Genomic DNA, 20,818 nt, shown 5'->3' with positions numbered 1-20,818 from the left:
TCTTCAAAACTCATTCCTTTTTGTACATTGTTTAGTTAGACTATTCTACAGGTATTGATTACTATGGCGAACATTATGATGAAGCGCAAGCCGATGAAGCATACTTCACGCAAGGTGTTGGTAACAATCAAGATTACTCTGATGATCCCTCAGTTGATCAAGTTGCGTACTACGATTAAAGACAACGTATATGTGGAACGTCTCAAATGGATTGATGAAGTCCACTATTTTAAAGACGTCCTCTATAGAATAGAAAACTCTGATGTTTAGTTATCTTTATTAGTTCCTTTGATTTAGTTGTTATTTCTTTTAGACTTACATACTGCGTTCCGCTGTATTTTGTGGAGTGAGTTTCCGCCTCACCCTACTTCTTTTGATGTGATTACATCTAGTATCATATTTTTGCACTCTGATTATATTGATTATTTCTTGTTTATGGTTATGTTATGGTATATGTGGGAGGATGATTTCCTCGATACTTGATCTTCGGGGCTGTGGATCACACTCTCGGATATGCCAGTTAGGGTACCGGCTGGGAGGATGTGACAGAAGTTGTAGTCAGCAACATGTTTGGTCGATGCTCTTGGTCGATGGCATCGACCAAAGAGGATCGACCAGGACAGTCTCGGGGCTTCATAGTGGATTTTGGGATTTTGGTCCAAAATTCGTCTTCCGGCGCTCGGATTGATCCAGAACTTGGAGGGATGCTTAAGAATAGTATAAGAACACCACTAATCAAGGAATTAACACAATCTAAAGGTCTAAATAGAAAGCCCCAAATTGGACTACTACGTTCTATAGATAAGAATCATAGCATGGATGCAATCAATTGCATTTGCATTGGAAATGCATGAATTAGCCAGGGGAACTTATAGGAATTTGGTTAGAATCATATGCTAGTAATAAACATAGACATAGCACACTATATACCTCAGTTTATGTTAAGAATGCATGAAGTTAAGAAGAAAATCAAGGAATACGTATGCAAGGCTTGAAATGAGAGCATAGCATCAATGGACAAGTGAGAGGATCATAGGTTAAGCAAGAGTGAACACTTGGAGTGATGGTTGCAAGGTTGAAGCATCAACTCCAAGGTTTCAACAGCAAGAAAAGGAATAGAAAAGAATAGAATAGAGAGTGAGAGTGATGAATCATACCTTGTAGTTGGTGATGGAGACAAGGAACAATGATTGACAATGATTTGGGTGGAATCTTCTTCACAAATGCCAAGGAGAAGCTTTGGGGAACCTTCTCCACGTTCTCTAGTGTGCTAATAATTAGAATAGGGCTCAAAACACAAGGCAAGCCTAAATATGATAGGGAATATTCCAAAGAATCATTAACTTCGAGTCTAGGAAACTTTGGTCGATGGCATCGACCAAGGAGGATCGAGCAAAACAGGTTTTAGCAGAAAATCCAGAAATAGTTCAGCAACTTCGGACAGGGAGTCAGAGGGCTATAAAGGGTCAAATTGAGAGGGGTTTTCTTCTACAAGTCAATCAAGAAATCTAGTTTCAGGAAATACCTTCAGATTGTGCACAAGAATCCATTAGATACTTCAACTGATTCATTCTTCTTTGATGCGCATATTTTCACTAAACACCGACAATGTACTCAACTAAGGAGTATCATCGTCAATTTCCATGGGCTCGGACTCCGACTCAAAATTATCAATCAAAAGGGTCCACAAGTCTCTTCTACCACCGCTTCGGGTCTTCGGACCTATAAACAACAATGGATCCTGGTCAGGGTCAGAGTCAGAGTTAGGATAGGGCTGGATTTTACATTCTCCCCCCTTTAAAAGAAATTTCATCCTCGAAATTGAAAGCGTACCTGTGCTTCCAAAAAGATGAGGAAACTTCTTCTTCATGTCTTCTTCTTTCTCCCATGAAGCTTCTTCCGGGGTGTGATTTTTCCACCGAATCTTCACCAAAGGGATGGTGTGATTCCGCAACTGCTTGTCCTTTTTGTCTAGGATCTCGACTGATCCTTCATCGTAAGAAAGATCGGCACTAAGTCCTTCAGGTGATTGTTGTAGTGTGTGTTCCGGGTTCTCTATGTACTTTTGAAGCATCGAAACATGAAACACATTATGAACTCCAGCAAGAGACGGGGGCAGTACCATCCATAGACGTACTAAAATATGAGTCCATTTTGGGTGTCACATCCCCCCAGCCGGTACCCTATCTGGATTACCCGGGGGAGTGATCCATAGCCCAAAAGATCAAGTTTAGGAACGATCATATCCATTTAGCACAATAACATAATCAAAAGCAAGAACAAATCATTGTATTCTATTAAGTTAATAATAAAATTCAAGAAAAGATCTTAGAAGGATCACTAAGAATATCAGAGTGCGAAATAAAAAGATACCAAACAAAGAAAACTGTAGAGTATAGCAGAAATATACTCCATAACATATGCGGAAGGTAGATCGAAATCTAAGTAAAGCTCTAAGCTAATACAAGTCTAACAAAAGATATGGTACAAAAGGAGTGAGTTTCGAAAGAAACACAATAAGGCAAGTTAACTCATAACAACATAAGTAACATGCGGCAAAACATAAGTATAGTTTTGGGAGATACCTTCGGATTGAGCACAGGAGTTCATTAGGTATTTCAACTAATTCACCCCTCTTCGGTGTGGAGATTCAAAACTAACACTGACAATGCTCTCAAGTGAGGGGCATCATCGTCAATGTCCATGGGCTTGGGCTCCGATACCAAATCATCAACCAAAAGGGTCTACAAGTCTCTTTTTCCCCCACTTCGGGTCTTCGGACCTACAACATAACAGATTCCGGGCCGGGTCAAGGTTAGGATAAGGCCGGACATTACAGATCTACCCTAAGGGAAAGGTCTGGCATGACTTCCTAAGGCTTTCAAAGATAATAACACTGAAATCAAGGTCCAAATTTATGGTGTAACATTTAAACTTACCCTTCTTTACCCAAAACAGATAGGGTGTCCTGGCTAGGTTTGGGCTGGATTTCACATCGGGATTCAAAGCAATCTTTTCAATCTTCTCTTCCAACTCTTGATCAGAACTTTGCAAAGCAACAATCATTTCTCTAAGGGTGGATCATGCCGTCATGGCATAAAGAATACAATCCGAACCAGACCATTTCCAAACCAAACCTTTCCATCGACGACAACAAAGGCCGACTCAAAGCATTCAAGTCCAAGTCCTTCCTTTGACTTTTCCTACTAAGAGCATCCGCAATAGCATTAGCCTTACAGATCTTGGATGTCACAATCATAATCGAGAGACCAATTCTAACCATCTTCTTTGTCTCATGTTCAGCTCCTTTTGGGTGAAGAAGTATTCAAACTCTTATGATCTGTGAAGATAGCGATCTTCTCACCGTACAGGTAATGTCTCCAAATCTTCAAAGCAAAGACAACGCCGGCAAGCTCTAAATCATGAGTGGGGGCAGCCTCCCACCGGACCCACGGCAACCCGAGAGGGATCCACGCGAAGACGGACGAGTGACAACCTCCCACAAAACAAAACAAACAGAACAATCAAACAAGAGTGCGGAAGAAAACAAGTTTCAATAAAGAAAGAAGAACAAAATGAATAGAATAATAGAAAACGAGTGCAAACGATAAGAAAGTGAAGCAAAATCCCACTTACACCAGGGAAAAGAGCCAAAGAATAAACAGACAAAGCAACCCGGCAGACAGGGAACAAAATCTCCACTGAGACGACACCGAGGAAGACTCATAAAAGCACAAGGACGCCCACCAAGGCGGACAAGCACGACGGAGCAAACCACGTGGGACTGAGAAGGGAACCGAAACCCCGGAGAAGCGCGGCTCCTCATAGGAACGCAAGACCGGAGGATAGTCAACAACAGACAAAAAGGAATGAGTTTCAAAGAAACCGGAAGGCGAAAACCATAATAACAAAATGGCGGGATGAACAATCAAAAGCAAATGATATGAGACAACAATGAATGAATGAATCAACTCATGATGGGCTCTATTGGCGGACATGCTTAAGCGAGACGACTCAGGAAAGCCACACACCCAACCATAAGATATCTTGGATTCTCTCACGGACACACCGGCTGAGCAGGAGGAAGGGCCCATCCCCGGGACAAACCGGCGGGGGAAGCAACACACCCCACAACCAGGTAAAGGGCGATGCGGGGAAACCAGAAATGAAGCTCACGGACATCAAGTCGATCCGGAACTCACCCGGACGATCCCGGATCCTTCACACAGAGTCGCGATCCATGGCACCAACCAACCGGACTACGGACTCATCAACCCATTGATCATCCACAATGGTAAACGGGAAGCCCACGCCCTCACGGGGGTTACCGGCTAAGCGCCCGTGAGCCCAAGTCTAACCAAGAACCCACCAATAAATGGCCCCACAATGGATTCCGCCCTCACGGGTTGGACCGGCTTGAGCGCCCATGAATCCCCATGCTACCACGGGCGCGGCTCAATACCCCTCCGATTAGGGTCGACATAACGGACATCCTAGCCAAACACACAGACAATCCATATGTCATCCAACAGTTTGGAAGGTGTCCAGAGGGCATCTCCGGAAACATCCCATAATATTCCCGTAGTAGTCCAAGGACGAAGTGCAAAGGACACCTCTCCTTTCCAAACCATACGAAGCAACACAGATCAATTCATAACATCACATATATGGTAACTCCATATATGGAAAGAAATCAATATCTACAATCACTGTATAACATTGGTAAGTAAATCATTCATGAATCAATCAATATGAATAAGTAATGCTACGTAATCAAAGTTATGCAACAGAGTATATCATTGTAAGAATCTAATTTAGGAAACATAATAATGATATTCAAATATAGAAACAGATTCATGCATCATGTAATTAAGGAAATAACATCTTACCTTATAACTCGAAAGAATCCTAAGAAATCAAGTAAGATCTTGGCAAACTTGAGAAGAAGGTCCTAAACAAGTATATACAACATATTAGGAAAGATCCCTAGCGAAAAACAAAATATCGAAACAGACCAATGGAGTTGACTCATGGTGAGTGGCGACGACCAACGGACAAGGAGAAGCATAAAATCGAGTTTAAGATATGAAACCGAATTGGTGGTTCAAAAGGGTACTAATCAAGGGGTAGACATATCGAGTATCCAACATAAAGGGGACTCAAAACACTAATCAAAAAGGATCAAGATCCAAATTAGGAAACAAAAGTACCATAAAAAACAAACAGGATCTTGATGGATTTTGAAATAGAAAACAAGGACAAGAACATAGGAGGATGGATCATTGCGGAATGAAAACAGAAACAGATAGGTCTCATGGAATAAGGCTAGAAGATAAATCTAAATAAGGAAAAAAAAAAGAAAAGAAGAAGAAAAAGAAGGAGAAGAGAAAAAGAAAGGAAGAAAGGAAAGAAAAAAAAAAAAAAGAAAGAAAGAAGAAAAGAGAGAAGAGAAGAAGAGAAAAAGGGAAGAAAAAGGAAGAAGGAAGAGGAAAGGAGAAAGAAAGGAGAGGAAGAGAAGAGAGAAAAAAGGAAAGAAAAAAGGGAGGAGAAGAAGAGAGAGAAAGAGCAAAAGAAGAGGAGAAGAAAAAAGGGGAGGAGGGGGGGAGGGAGGGAGGGAGAGAAAAGAGAGAAAGGGAGGGAGGGAGGGGGAAGAAAGGGGAGAGGAACAGAGGGAACCAAGGGGGAGGGGAGAAGGGGAAGCGGGAGGGGAAGGGGGCACAACAAGGTGGGTCGGTTAGGGTGGGAGGGGGTAGTTCCGCCCATAATCCTTAATTGCCGAGAGGCATATGCCACTACCTTACCATGTTGCATGAACACGCAACCCAAACCGTTCTTGGAAGCATCAGTGTAGACTGTCAACCCACCGGAACTGTCATCAAGTATAGTCAAAACCGGGGCCCTTGTCAATCTAACTTTCTGCTCTTCGAAATTATTCTCGCAAGCTTCGGCCCACACAAACTTCTCTTCTTTTCTAGTTAGCTTAGTCATAGGAGTAGCCAACCTAGAAAAGTTCTCAATGAACCTTCTATAGTATCCCACCAATCCAAGGAATCTTCTTATCTCAGTCACGGTCTTCGGTCTTTCCCAATCAGCAACTGTTTGCACCTTCTTCGGATCCACACGAATACCTTCGGTTGAAACAACATGGCCGAGAAATACTACCCTTGAGAGCCAAAACTCACACTTGCTAAACTTAGCATAGAGCTTCTTTTCTCTCAACCTTTGCAATGTGAAATTTAGGTGTTTCACATTCTCTTCTTCATTCTTCGAGTAGATCAAAATGTCATCAATGAAAACGATCACAAACTTATCTAGCACATCATGAAATACTCGGTTCATAAGATCCATGAACACGGCAGGAGCATTAGTTAAACCAAAAGTCATAACTCTAAATTCATAATGTCCATACCTTGTTATAAACATTGTCTTAAAGATATCACTTGACTTCACTTTCAATTGATGATATCCGGTTCTCAAGTCAATCTTCGAGAACATAGCCGCGCCTTTCAACTGATCGAAAAGATCATCAATCCGGGGCAGCGGGTATCTATTCTTGATGGTCAACTTGTTCAACACCTGGTAATCAATGCATAGAATCATGCTACCATCCTTCTTCTTCACAAACAAGACTAGAGCTCCCCAAGATGATACACTTGGTTGGACAAAACCTCTCTCTAGGAGCTCATTCAGTTGTGTTTGCAACTCTTCTAACTCGGTAGGTGCCATTCTATATGGAGCTTTAGATACGGAGAGGGCAATCCTGACAGATCATCTGGAAACACATCAGCAAAATCACAAGCAACCCTGACTTCTTCAAGTCTCTTCCCTTCTTTGACCTTGCTTCAAGGTGAAGCACTTTCCACCAAAGCGTGGACTTGCATTAAAGCGATCAAAGTTTTCTTGCTAATTCTTCCCTTTTCTCCTTGGAACTGGAAAACTGAATTTCCTTTCTTTCGAAACTGAATCTTCTTTGAAGAGCACAAGATTACAGCATTGTAGGATGTCAACCAATCAATTCCTAAGATTACATCAAAATCCTTCATATCAAACAACACTAGATTTGCCTTCAAGTTCTTTCCACAAATTAACACATGACATTCTTCTAACACTTTATCTAGTTTAACAGCAGACCCAATAGGGGTACTAATCGACAAACAACTAGATAAACACCGGGGTGTTAGGTTAGTCTTCAAAGCAAAAGTAGATGAGATGATCGAATGAGATGCACCCGTATCAAACAAAACAAATGCTGGAAATGAAGCAACTAACAATGTACCTATAACAACATCATGCAAAAAATCCTGTTCAACACCAGATATGTTGAATACTCTGCCAGAGGGAGGGGGCAGGAACAAGAGCACTTTTCACGATTGGAGCATAAGGTTGGGCTGGTTTCTTCGGGCAAAAGCGAGCAAAATGGCCTGTCTGCTTGCAAAAGAAGTAGAATCTTTCTATCCAATAGGAGCCACAAAAGTGGGAGGTCTCTGGAATGCAGGTCTAGGATTCATCATCCCAGGCCGAGGTGGATGCACAACTCCCGAAGGTCTAACTCCATTGGACTGACCATGCTGGCCCAAAGGAACAGAACTAGAACTCTTGCCAAAACTCGCAGAGGAGCAGGTCTAGCAAAGCGCCAATCGGTGCATTCCACATAGCCAGGGTGCCTAGGCTGCCAGGGTCTCTGTACTCGAGCATTTTCCGTCTCATTCTCTTCAAGCATCTTCGAGTTTTGAACAACTTGAGCATAACCTTCCTGGGGTAAGACCTTGAGATACGCCTTGATAGAAGGCCGCAGTCCCTTGAAAAACTTTTTCGCCTTTGCCTCAACGGAATTGATGGATTTGGGGGCGAAGAAGAAAAGTTCTTCAAACCTTTGCTGATACTCTAGCACTGACAAAGAACCTTGCACTAATGCCATAACTCGGCCTCTTTGGCATCTTTTACAGCCTCAGGAAAATAATTCTTGCAAAAAAATTCCTTAAACCTTTCGAAGGAGACAACGTCGGCATTAAGATTTTCAAGAATGGGCCTGGTGGAGGTCCACCATGCATCGGCTTTGTGCTTGAAGCTTCGCTCGGCGAAAAGGACCTTTTGGGCTTCCGAACACTGTAAGTGCCTGAAGGCCTTTTCTAACTCCCGCAGCCACTTATTAGAGAAAAGAGCATCTTTAGTCACGCCGGTGAATGACGGTACTTTGTAATTTTAGGAAGCTCTCCATCAGCCTGGTATGCGGGTTTCCAATGAACCTCTCCCTCTCCACATGCGGGGGCTGCAACACCCGGATTCCCTTGGTCGCCAACACAGTTCTCTTCAAGGAGGGTCATGAAGCCAGTCATCATCTGATTAAATTGGGCCTGCTGTTGCTGCATCATATTGGTCATGACACTAGCAATATCTTTGAAACTTTCGATCTCGGGGGCATTAGGAATTCCATTTGTAGTATGGCTATCCTCTTGAGTTTGCTGGTCGGCGCCCCCAGCAGGTGCTTCTTCATTCCCGGCACCAACGAAACGAGATCTAAGAAGGACCATTCTTCAAAAATCAAAGATAAGGACACCAATATTCGAATCTGTCAATAACAACTTGATCAATGATTAGGATACTCAAATCATGGTTAAAACTATGACTGTAGCAAGCAAATAAATCAATATTGGTCAAAATCCGAAGAAATCCAATCACAAATCAAAATTTTCTTAAAATTGGCCCAAGGCAGCAAAATGACCCATCTTGGTCGATGGCATCGACCAAACATTTCTGTGCTGAAAAAATCAGATTAAAGGGCCCACTTCCTCATTTTATTTTCATTTCATACACTTTCATTTCGAGTTTAGCTCGGGGAAAATGACTTTCTAGGGTTTCTTAGGGTTTCCAAGCTTGATTCAAGGTTCCAACAACACTTGCAAATCTTCTTTGATTCAACAACACAAGTAAGCTCTATTTCTTCTTCTCTTTTCTTTCAAAAATCAAATACCATTGATATGATTCTCTTCAAAACTGAATAATGTTTGTTGCTAATGGTTAGAATATGCTTAGGAATGTTTAGAAACGTGTTCCCATTAGTTTCCAAACAAATCCAAGTTTAAATCACAAGATTGCACACACTTTGGTTCCAAAATCACTATTCATCTCACCAATTTCCAACCTTGCAGACACTTGTCCTATTTTCAAACCAAATTGAATATTGACACGAAACGAATTTCTACAAGACTGGTTTACTATGGGGAAGGTGTTCCCACTCTCCTTTTGGTAAAATTCCAATTTTAAAAAATTCACAAACGCAAGCCCAAAAAGGATTTTCCCTATTTATACTTGCTGAATTTTCACTTTCATAATGCCAAATTGATTGATTTCCACCAAACGAACCATCCCAAGCATGTTTATCCATGTCTTATGCACATTCTAGTATGGTCGAAACGCAATTTCCTCAAAATCAATTTTTTTTTGAAAATTTACGAAAATGCCCTTCATCTACCAAATACACACAAGGACTAATCCAAATGCAATTTCCTCTTTGTTTCAACAGATTCACTATGCCTAGAGGAGGGCGGCGAGCTGATAGGGGTCGAGGACATGTTCCACGGTCGGAGGTTACAGACGAGGATCACTTCACCACTCCTATGGCCGAGTTTCTTTATGAGTACTACTTCCACGACATACCGATCGAGCATGAACAGTTGGTTGTCTTTGATGACCTAGAGGCATTCCGCATACGAGAGAGGCTGGAGGCTATGGATTGGTTACACTTGCACATCACGGCATATCCGGTCTACCCAGATCTCGTCAGGTACTTCTATAGTAACCTGACTTACCGCATCGAGGATGACCCACGAGATGGTTCTAGGATTGTCATGGACTCTATGGTTGGGGGCAAGGAGATTAGTTTCACTACTAGGACACTGGCTCGCATCTTGGATGTTCCGATTGTACGGGATTCCCGTTGGCACAGACATCACTGAGGCTCTTCTTCCACACGAGTCACACGAGGTATACATGACTCTATTGGATGACATTGACTATTATATGCCCCGGAGCGGCACTGCAATGCGTCCTTCAGCTTGGGTTATCGCTTGAATCGTCGGGCAAAACATTATTCCGAAGGCAGGGCACCACAGCAAGGTGTCAACGATGGAGGCATTGGTCATCTACAGCATGTACACTGGAGTGCAGATAGACTTAGCCTACATCATGTAGAACGTCCTGATAGATCGAGTTGAGCTTCCTGGGGCTAGGAACTTGGCTTTCGGTCGACTCTTGACACGCATTTTCAAGCACTTCGATGTAGACCTTGAGGATGCACCGGTGATTCGAGGGCCGAGATATAGGTGAGGACATCGGTTCATGGTTGATCGGGAAGATGGGGCTCCGCAATGCAGCCAAATCGGGAGGATGAGGATGACATTCTTTGTGGCACCTGGGGATGATGACTCAGTGCATGAGGATACCGATGATGATGATGATGATGAGCATGGGGATGATGATGATCAGGGAGATGAAGATCGGGGTCAGCATGAGATTTCGAGACACGAGAAGATTCCTACTCCGCGATTCTTCGAGATTGGAAGTCCATCTCATACAACTTCACGAGGCTCCAAGTGTGGCTTCACATCGGTCATCGATTCATTCCATACTTGAGAGGATCGAGGCTCGTCGGGGAGGCTATAGAGGCTGGACGAGAGGAGGATAGAGTCACACATGTGCACCCTAGGTGAGAGGTTTGCACGATCGGAGGAGGAGTTCGGATCTAGGAGGGATCAGACAAATAGTCGGAGTCGATCACCTAGATAGATAGTACTAGGAGTTTCCTTTTATGCTTTCTTAGATGTATTTCCTTTCAGACTTGTAAAAATTTCTTATGTGATTAATGAAGTTCAGTTGTTTTGTTTATATTATTATGTCTTAATGAAGTTCAGTAAGTTTTAGATCCGAAACTCAGGCTTTTGATCATCCGTTTTCAATCCGGATTTAGAGTGATCATAGCCTGAATCTCGAATCTAACACTCCTATAGCCAATGGGTGAAAGGAAACCTTACAATCATCATAATTGGATGACCCAAAAACCTTCCCTTGATCAGATCAGCCCTTGTCACAAAAGCAGGGTTTCATTTTTGGATATGATCTAACCAAGATTATCAAAAGGATAAACAATGCAATGGAAGGATCAAGGACAACCAAAGACGAACATTGAACTACCTTAATCATAGCAAGTGGTGAAGCATAAGCGAACAGGGAATCCCTTACCTCAACCAGATCAACCATGGAAGTCAGTAGAACCTTCTCCGCAACCGTCTAACCTCCAAAAACGGTAACCACGAATAAAATATTCGTAAAATAGCCGGAAGGTTACTATTTATAGAAGTCGGGGGGACAAAATAGGGCAAAACCCCCGGAACCAAAACCAGAGCGATCGCTCCAGGGCGGTAGCTTGGTTCAATCAACCGCCACTAGCAACAACTCCCATGTATTTTGCCATACAAGGGTGCTTTTGCCAAGTGGTTGCTCTCTCTCTCTCTCTCTCTCTCTCTCTCTCTCTCTCTCTCTCTCTCTCAAGAACCAAGGATCAGCCTTTATAAAATTAAGAAACGATTTCACACTCAGGAACCACACAGTCATCCCTGCAACAGAAGTTACCCCCAAACACACCCAAACTCATGGGTAATTCCTTTATTAGAGACAAAGCAACAATGAATGATCAACATTATACAACATGAACTAGTACTTGAACCTTGGTAGTTGCATAGCATCCCATTGCAACTCCCTCGATCTGGATATAGTTAGGCCACTCTCCTAATGGGGTAGAAGTTTGATCTTGCGCACTAGATCTCGCATTAAAGTCTACAATCGAATTCGCTTAATGGAAACACTGCCAAATCCTCCACTCTATTTCCCCCAGTAACTCCTTCACACTATGCCAAAAATCCAACACAAATCATGGGATACAAAGAGCCTTCATACCCATCACAACCATCAGGGAATCCATGTCTATCCAAGTTTCCCCACTCCTAAATCACGGGCAGCAACCTACCCTTTCATAGAGGCCCAGAAAACTCAACTTGCATACTTGTTTTAACGCCCTAGTACCAACTAAAAGAGGATACAAAATCCAGAATCAGCTCACCCACTTTTGCATGTCCTACGTTAGCTAGAGCTGACCTATCCACATCAGTTTAAACCACTCCTCTAATGGCATTTCCCAAATCACATCTCTTGGCTTGTTCCTTGCTTTATGAATTGGACCACCTATGTCTCAGTGATGAGTCGGCGTGTCCTCTACCTTATATGGCCCCTCCTGCAACTCCCTCAAAACCACCCAACCCCACTTGTATTGTATTTCCTAGAGTATATATATTTATTTTGGTTAAGGACTTCAAAATGGATAACTACAAAAGAAAAAAGGGTTTGAACGTGAAATTCATTCATCTTAAGCAAGTATTTAAATGCAATAAAGAAAAATCATCATAATCATAGTATTTGTTCTTGTAAGGTTATTAACGTCATTTAAAATATGTATAGACCACACAATCTGTTCCAAATTTTTTTCGATAATTGACGAATCCCTACTAAAGAAATCTAGGTACCATCCCGTTCTATTATTATTAATCAATATTAACTCCTTGATTTCAAATTGATTAGTTAATCATGAAAAAAAGGTTAGAATTGGTTAGAATATTCTATTGTATTCCGATTGACACTTGTTTACCAGATTAGAATCTATATTCAAGGATATCCAACTTTCCACTTGTTGCAGGTTGAAGAATGAAAATGGCATACAAGGTTAAATTGGAATTTTCTCTCGTCTACGGACAAGAATCTCTTTCATTCAATTATATCAATATCCAGAAAAAAAAAAACAATTATATCAATATCCATTTACCAAGAAAAAATTTAACCAACATACATGGACTAATAAAACATAATTTTGGCCCACACTTACAAAAAAAATCTTCAAACTAATACACAAATAGAAGTGGATGGAAGCATATGATTCGAATGAAAATATAGGTGATGAAGTCCATCAACGAGCCGGTGGTGGAAAGCCCAGACGATATGACTTAGATGGCGCAAATTAAGGGACTGGTCCTTTAGAAAGAATTGGGACTTAAACCTATGGTGAAGGGCCCAGATGAGATCCTTTAGATACCCCAGATGGAGGGACTGGCCCTTTAGGAAGAATACGCACACGAACTGGTGGTGGAGTGCCTGGACTTTATGAGCCAGATGGCCCAGATGGAGGGACTGGCCCTTTAGGAAGAATACGCACATGAACTGGTGGTGGAGTGCCTGGACTTGATGAGCCAGATGGCCCAGATGGAGGGACTGGTCCTTTAGGAAGAATATGCACATGAACTGGTGGTGGAGTGCTTGGACTTGATGAGCCAGATGGCCCAGATGGAGGGACTGGTCCTTTAGGAAGAATATGCACATGAACTGGTGGTGGAGTGCTTGGACTTGATGAGCCAGATGGCCCAGATGGAGGGACTGGTCCTTTAGGAAGAATACGCACACGAACTGGTGGTGGAGTGCCCGGACTTGATGAGCCGGATGGCCCAGATGGAGGGATTGGTCCTTTAGGAAGAATGCGCACACGAACTCGGTGGTGGAGTGCCCGGACTTGATGAGCCGGATGGCCCGGATGGAGGGACTGGTCCTTTAGGAAGAATACGCACACGAGCGGTGGTGGAGTGCCCGGACTTGATGAGCCGGATGGCCCAGATGGAGGGACTGGTCCTTTGGGAAGAATACGCACACGAACTGGTGGCGGAGTGCCTGGACTTGATGAGCCGGATGGCCCAGATGGAGGGACTGGTCCTTTAGGAAGAATACGCACAGGAACTGGTGGGGGAGTGCCTGGACTTGATGAGCCAGATGGCCCAGATGGAGGGACTGGTCCTTTAGGAAGAATACGCACACGAACTGGTGGCGGAGTGCCTGGACTTGATGAGCCAGATGGCCCAGATGGAGGGACTGGTCCTTTAGGAAGAATACGCACACGAACTGGTGGTGGAGTGCCTGGACTTGAAGAGCCAGATGGCCCAGATGGAGGGACTGGTCCTTTAGGAAGAATACGCACACGAACGGGAGGGGGGGGGGGCCTGGACTTGACGAGCCGGGATGGCGGATGGATGGAGGGACTGGTCCTTTAGGAAGAATACGCACATGAACTGGTGGTAGAGTGCCTGGACTTGATGAACCAGATGGCCCAGATGGAGGGACTGGTCCTTTAGGAAGAATACGCACATGAACTGGTGGTGGAGTGCTTGGAGTTGATGAGCCAGATGGCCCAGATGGAGGGACTGGTCCTTTTGGAAGCATACGCACACGAACTGGTGGTGGAGTGCCTGAACTTGATGAGCCAGATGGCCCAGATGGAGGGACTGGTCCTTTAGGAAGAATACTCACACGAACTGGTGGTGGAGTACCAACATCAGATGACCCAGATGGAGGAATTGAAACTCCCTTGGAACCTACTCTAGCTCCATTAACAGCAACACCTATGATGGCCGGTGATAGAAGGATGAACAACACCAAGAACTTCATTGCTAATGCAGGCATGTCTAGATAGTAAGTGTCTCCTAGAAGGAAATGAATTTGTTGAGGCAAAGAAATTGAATCATATATAGAGAACTAAGTGAAGGTAGAAACCAATATAATCCTATTTTTAGTTGTGAAGATCACAATTAGTTTTACTTTATTTTGGCATTCACTAACAAAAGTACAGCAGGGAGATTATTCTATTGTAAAGAAGTTAATATCTTTTTAGGAGTAAGGAATTCTCATCCACCATGTAGTACCTACTTTAGTTTTCAGTTTTCTTCCTAGAAAACAAATGATGATACATGTTATTGGACTTGATCCAAACTACAAACTAAAAGAAGAAAAAATTACCTACATCAATAGAATGACAGTTACATTTACACAATTAGTAGGTTTACATTAAATTTCCAATTTGAATTACATTTTTTTAGGGGAAAATTTCTACCTCTCCCTTGTATTTATTCTCTATTTTCTCTTACACAATTTGACAGTTACATCTTCATCCTCATCCGCATCATCCTCATCATCATCCTGGATTCTAATTTTATAGAAACAAACGCAATGATGACCAATAGGGTTAGGTGTTGTGTAAGGGTAAGGAGATAGAGGGCCATGTTGGAATCATGTATTAGGAGTAATGTTGCAAGCGTTAATTACGTTCAACAACAGAACTGGAGAACCAACCTTTGGACCTCTATTCCATTTTTTTTTTTTTTTATCCTTCATCCCAAGTCTTCTCCTAAGAATTTTCTCCAACAAGTAAGCAACGCAGCAACCGTTAGAGACTGGTACATGAAAAAGCGCAGATCTGGCTTGTGTGTATAGCAGTGCATATGGCAATAATTTTCACCTAATGATTTTTTTCCACTTCTAGAACAACAAGAAAGTTTGTGATCGTATCTCTACCTCAAGGCTTGCACTATGAGTTTGTATGCAATATGATAATAAAATTGACTTGAGAGCTAAGTTGCATCGAAAATCAAGAGAATGGTAGATAAATTTGAGCAAGTTGCGAAGAGAAACAAAAATATTCAATCATTATGTACATATATGCTAAAGGAGTTAAGAAAACATCTTCCCATTTCTTGTCCATTCGTTTAGGGTGTGTTTGGTTACATGAATCTAGAGATTTCAAATCTCTGGATTCACAAATGGGAGATTTATACCTGTTTGGTTGTGTGAATCCTTAGATTTATGGGTATGAGGTGAAATCCAGAGATTTCATCCCTACTATAAAAGCATTAAATATTTGAACCATGACTCCATAAATGTTTTTTTATGATGAATTTAAATATTTCATTTCAAAGATTCAGGCTAACCAAACAATTAATTTTATGAACCATGACTCCATAGATTTGAAATCTCTAGATTTTTGAAATCTCCGAGACTCAAGGCTTGCTTCTTGAATGTGCTTGACAATTGATTGCATAATTTGAACATTTAACGTTCTACAACACTGAACAAAACATTTTGAGGTGCAAAAACATACCTAATCCCAGAAACAGAATTAAATATAGCTTGCAATGACATACATGTATCTACTTTATAGTAATTTATATATTTTGTCTAAAAGCATCATTTCTTTACGTGTTTGGAATTACTAATTTTTGAAAAATGAAACTTCAGTTCACAAACAATTGATAATTTTTTGAAGTAAGTTCTAGATAGTGGTAGTTTTAATGTTTGATGCTCAACTAAATAGAGACTGATCGATTATACTTTTCTTTTATGTGCATTCCATGTGTATATTTGTTTGTTAACCTTGACATGTTTCTTAGACTGTATCCATGGTTAAACAATTAATGTTCAAACTTATTAGTTGCTTGTATTCTTGAATTATGCACAACGCCGTCTCTCTTCTCCACCATCTCTATGATCTCAAATGCAACCATCTTTAGCCTTTCCCTTACACTCATAGGTTCAAATTACTTGGATAAGATTGACTTGAAGCCTTTTCCTAGAGTTTTGTCTTCTCAGTTAGTCTGTGCTTCAGTTCTACACATACACCTTAAGACAATCAATGACTCCAGCTTTCATAGAAGTTCAAATTCGACTCAAACATATATGCTAAATTCAACATTGAAAAGATACACATATTGATATACGTGTAAATTTGGAAGCTCAAGTTGGTTACCCGGATAAATATTACAATATATTGCTTCTCTTTTAGCCAAAAAGTATGAGTTGCTTTAAGTCTATATTTGCAAAATTTTCTTGTTTCAAATTTGTTGTAATTTTGGAGAGACCTGTAGTATTCTTGTTTTGTACGAGCAAAATTCTTGGATCTCACCAAGGTTAAATGAAGGATTTGGACCTTGAAGAATTCAAGTAATGCATCATTGTTGGAACGCCATACAAAAGCACAAAGCTGTAGCCTGCACTACAAGGGTCCTACATTAAATAAGAATCTTTCCAAATAAAAATGGATGTAGAACTCACTTTAACAAGCTTTACCATACCCACTTTGGTGAACCTGAAGGTTTTGAGGATTTATGACACTTGGGGAGTTTAGTTGGACAATTTAACTTATTTTGTTCATTTTTGTTTTGGCACCAATATCATCTTTTCAAATAGGAACCAATTGAACAAGAATTTCAAGCTCTTATTTAGTTTATTATTAAATCTATTCCACATTTTCAAGAATCAAAAGCTAATGCCATGTTTGGATAAGGCCTAAGCAATTGAGGAATTCACTCAATTTTTTTTTCTTATGATATTAATGGGAAGAACATGGAATATTGAACATCCATATGTTGAGTTATTTTTGGTAGATATTATGCTTCATTTTCTTTCCTTTTGGATTCATTGAAAACTACTTATACACTTACTGTCGAAATCCAGCCCAAGCCCTAACCTGAACACCATTTCTGTTTTGGATGAAGAAGGGCTTGTTTGTTATTTGACCTTCAAGATGGACCTTGAGTGTAGTGTTGTTATCTTTGGAAGGTCTTAGGAAGTAAAGTCAAACCTCTCCCTTAATGTATGTCCAAAGACCCAAAGTGAAGGAAGAATCTTTGTGGGCCATCTCAGTAGAAGACATGGTTTTTGACCCGAAACCCATGGATATTGATGATGGTGTTCCCTTATGGAAACCTTACCTGATTTGGAGTTGAACTGCACATTGATGAAGAAGAACTTGGTTGATGGGCCAAAAGCCTAGTTGGACATGGTTTGAGACATCCCTCCATGCTAGGTAAGTGAATAGATGTGTTGAAAGGAGCCCATTCAAAGATATTGAAGTTAGGCCCATCAAATCCCTGTTTAGGAGTTGCTGACATGGTTGGTCGACTGATTGGTTGATTGGCCAGTCGACCAACCATCGACCAACAGGGTCATTAAGGTCAAAATTGGAAATCCTGGTAACTTTTAGACTTTTTATGCTATTTAAAATGGGAAACTCCGTGTTTTTCACTCACAATCAGTTCTAAGCCTCTGGAGAATGTGGGAGGAACCCTAGAACCTAGTCGACCAACAGGGTCATTAAGGTCAAAATTGGAAATCCTGGTAATTTTTTGACTTTTTATGCTATTTAAAGGGGGGGAAACTCCCTGTTTTTCACTCACAATCAGTTCTAAGCCTCTGCAAAACGTGGGAAGAACCCTAGAACCTCTCCTCTGAAGCCAAAGAAGATCCTCAAGCATCTTTTTGAATTTCTTCATCGGTTATTCTTTTAAAAGGTTAGTAATCGATTCGTTTCTTCTTTGTTTTATTGTTTCTTCTATACTTCTGATCTTTTGATTATGAGAAAGGTATTACACTTTTGTAATGACCTCTTCTCTGATTCTTTTAGCCCTAGAGTGAATCCCCCAATTCACTCTATGTTCTTGAAGCCATATGGCGATGATTCTTGAAATTGACTTTACCTAAGATCTTGATCACTCCCTCACTACTTTCTAATGATCTTGGTGATTGTGGGAAAGGTCTCACACCAGTGTTACAATCTTTCCTTCTATCCCCATGATTGTTGGGTTGATCTCCCTATTTTTCTTGTACCTTGAGAATCTGCTATTGGTTGATTTTGGGAGGAAACCCTTGGGTAACCCTCATGAGAGAATATCCAAATTGGGTAACCCTCATGAGAGAGTATCCAATTTGTGAAGCCCAGTTTTATTTAATTCGTTTGATCCTCCCCAACACCTTTCTAGATGTAAATTCTTTGCCCTAGGGCGAATCTTTATTCTCCCTAGTCTTTCCGTGGGATACATAGATTCTTGTTAGCAAACCCTAATTGTATGATTAGAATTTGTTTCCTTTCACTTTATGTGAAACCTTGTTTTCTCTCATTGCCCTACCCAATACCTTTCTTGAATTTGAAATACTATTCTTACTTTCCTAGAGTGAATTCCCCAATTAACTGAATGTTCTTGAAGTTCTTGAAACCATATGGTGATGTTCCCGTTTCTTGATTTTACCTTAGTTCTTGATTACTCCCTTGTCATTGTTTTTCCTACCAAACTTGTTGATTGTGGGGAAGGTCTCATACCATTACCATGACATTCCCTTGTGTCCTCATGATTGAGGGGTTGATCCCTAATTTTCCTTGGACCATTGGAAGCCAAAAGTAGGGAGATTTTGGGAGGAAACCCTTAGGTAACCCTCATGAGAGGGTAACCAAATTTGGTTAAAACTATTGTTTCTGTTAATTTGATGGATCTTCCCCAATGCAATTCTTGATTTTGAAATGCTAATTTTATGTTTCCCTTACCCTCTGTGAACCTAACTTGGGTTATATTGTGAGAGTTGATTTTTGGTAACTCTCATGAGAGGTAACCAAATTGGGGAATCCAAATCCACTAGTAATTTATTGGGTCCTCCCCAAAGCTTTTCCTAATATAATTTCTTATTCTTTATTCCCTAGGGTGAATCTTTATTCTCCTTAGCCTTTCCATGAGAGCCATGAGCTATATATGATGAGACCCTAATTTTTATGGCTCAATTAAGATCCTATCTTTTGACCATGATTTGATGCTTTGACCTTCTTAGATAGTCTTAATATGTTCTAGGAAGCTCCCCTTCGAATTTCTGACCAATCGGACTTCAAACAAAGAAGTTATGAACAAATTAGGGTTTGCAGCCCCGTACTGTTCCATTGGTCGACTGGTTGGTCCACTAGGCCAGTAGACCAACTAATCGACCAACAGAGTCAGTAGCCTCAAATCTGCTCTATTTGCTTCTGTCACATCCACCCAGCCGGTACCCTACCTGGCATACCCGGGTATGTGATCCACAGTCCAAGGATCAAGCATCGAGGGACCATGCCTCCCACATACGCGATAACACAATCATGGACAATGATAATCAAAGGTAAAAGCAATAAATAACAAATATCACGGATAAGATACGAACAGATAATCAAAGTGTGGAAATAAAATGATACCAAGTGTATAAGTAAAATCAAAGAAAGAGGACATGAGTGGAAGTCACTCTCTCAGTGGCAGTGGAAAAGTAGCATGAAATCAAGTTAAGTTAAAATCTAACATCTAAAGAGCAACTCAGTGAAAGTTAATTACATATCCCAGTGTTTAACAAAAATCCAAGGGAATGGGGCACTAAGCAAGGGTTTCTTCTATCTTAATAATCATGTCTTCATAAGTGTGGACGAAGAAAGCCCAACACGGCCGCTCCCTCACCACAGTGGGGCTAACCCTGGTACGCAGTGTAATCCTCCTCGGCACCATAACCCTAATCTTCACAGTAGCTACCACCATGAGGGTAGTATGTGGAATCATAGTCCATCTCGTAGGTTGCACCATAGTAGTCTTCAACACCTGCGGGATAATCTAACAAACATTTGCACAAAAGGAATGAGTTCAAAAGAACTCAGCAAGGCAGTTATTCTATAATTCATAACCATATAAGTACAAATCATAGCATGATGCAATATGATATGAAACACATGATGCAATATGATTCTAACTCTATGAATGCTAGTCTATGGTAGACATGCTTTAAGTCATACCACCATACTTCTTTAGGTAAGTCTCAGTCACTCAATACCGGGGGGAATTGGGTCCTGCATCCCTCTCGGACAATCCATGGCTGGGGTTTCGGTCACCGCTCTCTCGCATCACCATTTGGTCCGAGTATTGGCGCATGTCAAGGTAAAGCCTAGCCCAATGCAAGTCATCTACTCGGTCGTATCAAGTCAGATCCGGATACTCTCCCATTCCTCCCATCCCCTGTGGTCATCCACAAATAGTAGGCGGGAACCTCTCATGTCGTCTCACGATATTACCCACCGGACTCTATTGCCATAAAGTAGTAGAGGGAACCTCTTTGCATCCCT

The sequence above is a fragment of the Hakea prostrata genome, chromosome 1 (genome assembly GCF_041222555.1).
Source record: "Hakea prostrata isolate BN-2017 chromosome 1, UWA_Hpros_2, whole genome shotgun sequence".
Lineage (NCBI taxonomy): Eukaryota > Viridiplantae > Streptophyta > Magnoliopsida > Proteales > Proteaceae > Hakea > Hakea prostrata.
Note: the sequence above shows the minus strand (reverse complement) of the source record.